Raw genomic sequence first — 4,347 nt, forward strand, 5'->3', positions numbered from 1 at the left:
GCAACCTTTTTTATTAAAAGGATCTAAAGTCTTGGCTGTAAAAACACAATAAAATTGAACAACTATGCAATTAAACAATTAATCCCTGTACAGCTGGGTGGTCAGTCTAGTGACTTTTGGGGTCATCTTTTTTCCATCAAGCTCCATCAGGACCTTTTGCACAAATTCAAAGGTGTACTGTAGCCTTTTTGGATATTTTAGGTTAAGTGTATATATGAGCCCGAAAACCATGGCAAAAGCGGTTGCAACCGATGGCAACTCGTTCAGGACCTCTTTTCCTTCGACAACAATTTTAATGTCTTTAGGTGGATGGAGAGGATCCTCTTTTCCAGTGATAAAGATGGCCATGGTTGTCTGCTCCAGTTCTTCAACCTCATTATCCTGCACAAAAAAAGAAAGAAAATATGCTATAAATTTCAGAAAATCTCCCGATTTCATGTTAGATCATAATGTGCCAAGCTCTTATACAATCGAAACTTTCAAAACAAAACATTTGATTAACAAATCAAAATAATCAAATGTTCATTGCAAGGGGTGTGACTAGATTTTTTTTAAGGAGTAATAAGTGACTAGTAATTTATTAAGATTTCTGAGTAACATGCCCAACACTGATGAGATTATCCTCGTTATATTCTAACTTTTTTCTTGACATGTCAGAGAACACTGTAAACACCTGTAAATCCTGTAAACACAGTGCATGAAGACAATTTTTGGGGGGCAGATGAGGCCTGTGGCATCACTTTTAGGTACTTTCTTAATACGGTTTAACTTTTTGGGATTTTGATAACATTAAGTCAATAACGTGTTCTAATGTCGGTGATAATATGACCACCGCATCTGCCTTAATATTCTCTGAGTTTTTACGTTCCCTTCCGAAAATGAACCATAATTTTACAAAAAAAACTAAAAACTAAAAGAAAAACATGGTTCTTGAAGCAATACTAACTACAAATTATCCATGGCTTTGATGCTTCAAAATACTTCAAATAATAATTAACAAAGTAGACCTTTTCAGATAATATTTTTATGGTAATAAAATCAGACCTAAGCGAAAAAAAACTTTCCTTGTTTTTATTGAAGTAAAATTTATTTCTAAATGCCCGATTACTGAACTAAATTAGGTTATGTCTTAAATGAAAGAAACAGATGCATGTCTGTATATTAGATGTGTGCAGGAATGGATAGTTCATCCTAAAATTTTATTTCTGTCATTTTTTATTCACTCACATGTTGTCCCAAACTTACAATAAATTAATTTATTTCTTGAAGATTGAAGAATCTGGATAACCCAACAGCTGCTGGTCCACAATGAGTTTGTTAGTAGGGGGGTAAATACTCTGGAAGTCACTAGGCGTTTCTCATTGTCAAGGAAGGATCCTCGGAAGCCAGAATTTCGAGGATGCTACCTCTAATGTCGAGGAAGGATGCATATGTGTAGCCTTCGCGCTCTTAAATCACCCACAATCCTATGCGTGCAGCTTTGCTATATTGTTAAAAAATAAAAAAAATGTCGAACGTTAGTGGAGTCGGAGCGTTAACGGTTTTTATTTACATTACCAAACATTTGTTATAACTGTAGTAAATATAAGTAAAGTTTAACATTTAAATGCCAGTACAAATTACTACCATATTGATATTGTAAATTATACAAATACAAATGGTTAACTGAACCGGACCTGTCATTTAACAAGTGTTAGCTTGGTTGCATCACCGGCATTTCTTTTATAACTAGTTAAGTTGTCCAAAGTAATTTAACGATACCATTCATAGCGTTATTCAAACGGACCTTTTCACTGACGTAATTACGTGCACTTGCTAGCCTGTTCCATTTACGTGTTCTCCGAATGCTAAAGAGTAGTCTCGCCTAGCCTCTGAAGGAAGTGACTTGGAAGGACCAGTCCTGCCAAGGAAGTATCCTTGACATTGAGAAACGCCTACTGTGAACCAGCAACTGTTTGGTTTTCCACCTTCTTCCAAAAAAGAGTTTATGTTTAGTGGAAGAAGAAAACTCATTCAGGTTTAAAACAACTTTTGAGTGGGTAAATAGCTAGTGGCTTAAATATCCATACTTTTTCATATTTTGTTACCTTAATGTAACAAGCTTTGTCTTTATTATAGTGTTATTAGTTTGGATGTAATGCTCAAACAGCTTGCAAAATAAAAAAACAACAGTTTTCATGATAAAATCATGGTATTTCTAAAAAAGGAAACTTAAAATTTTTGCCATATTGCTCACTCGAACAAACCAAATCCCACCCAAAGACCATTGTGCCCTCGTAATGCCAATTTGCCCCTGCCCCTGTGCATGACACTGCCAGGGTGAAAAGAAAATTCTAAAACAGCCCCTTTTGTTTTGGTTTGGACGGCGAAGCCACATTTGTGTGTATCGCTGATGTCATTGCGACACCCCTCATCCTCTTACCCGAATGCTTACCCTGGACTAGAGTTAACGTTAGCGGTTTATAAAGTGGAGGTAGACAACTTAACTAGATAGCTAATCTGTCTGCTTATCAACTCCTTGAATGGATTATAGTACATTTTTACACGGCTTATTGTAAAAACGCTACCGCAAGAAAAACATATAGCTAACTAGATTTTCAAAAAGACATTGGATCATTAATGTTATTTTGACTGCTGCTGTTAGCTAGCAGAGTTAACGTTAGCACGCTAGTATACTGCACTGCAATCATGTCCTATGGCAGACAGAGTTGCAAAATAAAAACAATCCAACAGCAAACTAAACAATGTAAACAAAAACGTGTTTTCTTGTGGCGGCCTTTATAAAATGAGCAGTGGTGAAAGTCTAGTCATGTTATCAACAGAAGTGAAAGTGACTGAAGACTGTGCTCTTCTCCATTTTTGGTTAATTTCTGTAGCAGAAAAAATGCCACATATAGGCCTGGAATATGAAGTAGCAAGGACATATAGGTCTTAAGCCATTTGCAAAAGGATTAGTTTGGACACACTTTTTTTAACACTTCCAGAGAAGACATAAAAAAATAAAAAAATAAGATGGTTTTGGTACGTCTGAATGTGGTCTAAGTGTTTACTGCTCAAAAATCAGCATCAAAGATTTCTTTAAAGTGTTAAAATCTTGTCTTGTGAGCTTAGTTTCTCATCACACCCCTATTTGTTAAATATGGCTAGGAAAACCTAGACTAGGACCATGTTAGTCTGTAGGTGTTAACTGTGTGAGCAAGTGAGAGAGATGCCCTTACCTGGTATTCTTTGAAAAGGTGCTCAACAGGTTCACCAAGGTAGATCATCAGAGATTTGAGGATGCATTCTCTTCTGATGCTGATGTCCACAGGCTAAGTAAGAACAGTTACTATGAATTAAAATTAAACATTTACAACAACAACAACAACACTATTCAGCCATGGATCCCACTGACACACAACTTATTCATAGATACCTCATCTAAAACCTGCAAGGTCCTGGTGGTCTTCTCTTTAACAACTCCTCCCTTGCTCCTGATGACCTCCAACAGTTTGGTGGAGTGCTTGTCCAACTGCGCCAAGAACTTTGTCTCCAAGGGAACTGTAGTGATTCGTATGAACTCTGCATTGATCTAAAAAGGAAACAGAAATAAGTTTAGAAGTTTTTATGATGGTGAACACAAAACAGCATCACCAGCGCAACCTTAGTAAATTATCGCCTACAACAAGAACAACAACTCATAAGTGACTCAACAGTTAGGTCTAAAAATGTTCAACTGTAATTCATAAGACATTTGCTCACATGGATTTAACTGGTCTTAGACAAAGTGTCATGCCTGCGAAACTCCATTACAGGGAAACAATTAAGTTAGTAAATAAATGGGTGAATAATGTATCTGAGGTGCTTTGCATCTTAAATCCTACCTCTTCCATCTGAAAAAGTGCAGGCCATCTCTCAAAGACGTCTTCAATGCTCGGCTTCTTATGCACAATTTCTTGTCTCCGGTATCCAAACGTCTTTGCCATCTTTTCTTTTATTGCTTGTCTGTTGTTTCTTTGCTGTAGTTCTGCCAGAAGGGAAATCCTTTCTTGTTCAAGGCTTTCTGGAGTCTCACCACTTGGCAAGGGTGGAAAATGGTTGACTTCAGCCCGTCTAGGTCTCTTCAAATTCTTTGCTGGGTAGGCCTCCCCTTGAGACTTGGATTTCAAAGAATTCACAGTGAGCTCTGCAGCTGTTCCATGTGCCCTAAGTAAAGTCCGGTAGTTGGACATTTTTACCTTGAGCCTTTGTTTCCATCCATAGCTCTCATTGAAAGACCCTGGTTCTCTCAGGCAGGGGTGTTTCCTTGTCAGTGCCTCAGCAACATCGCTGAAGTCAGCATCTGTGGGATATGCTTTGTATGTGTAG

General features: G+C 37.4%; 1 long non-coding RNA gene across 1 annotated transcript; it reads right to left on the reverse strand.

Annotated features, from left to right (window-relative positions):
- Positions 1-261: 261 nt before the first annotated feature.
- LOC113081106 (uncharacterized) lies at positions 262-3,474 on the reverse strand. Its single transcript, XR_003282103.1, has 3 exons — positions 3,416-3,474; positions 3,219-3,311; positions 262-381 (listed from the first exon to the last, which is right to left on the reverse strand). It is a non-coding gene; the product is annotated as an uncharacterized LOC113081106 (long non-coding RNA).
- Positions 3,475-4,347: the final 873 nt, after the last annotated feature.

Source organism: Carassius auratus, unplaced genomic scaffold, assembly GCF_003368295.1.
Source record: "Carassius auratus strain Wakin unplaced genomic scaffold, ASM336829v1 scaf_tig00033121, whole genome shotgun sequence".
Classification (NCBI taxonomy): domain Eukaryota; kingdom Metazoa; phylum Chordata; class Actinopteri; order Cypriniformes; family Cyprinidae; genus Carassius; species Carassius auratus.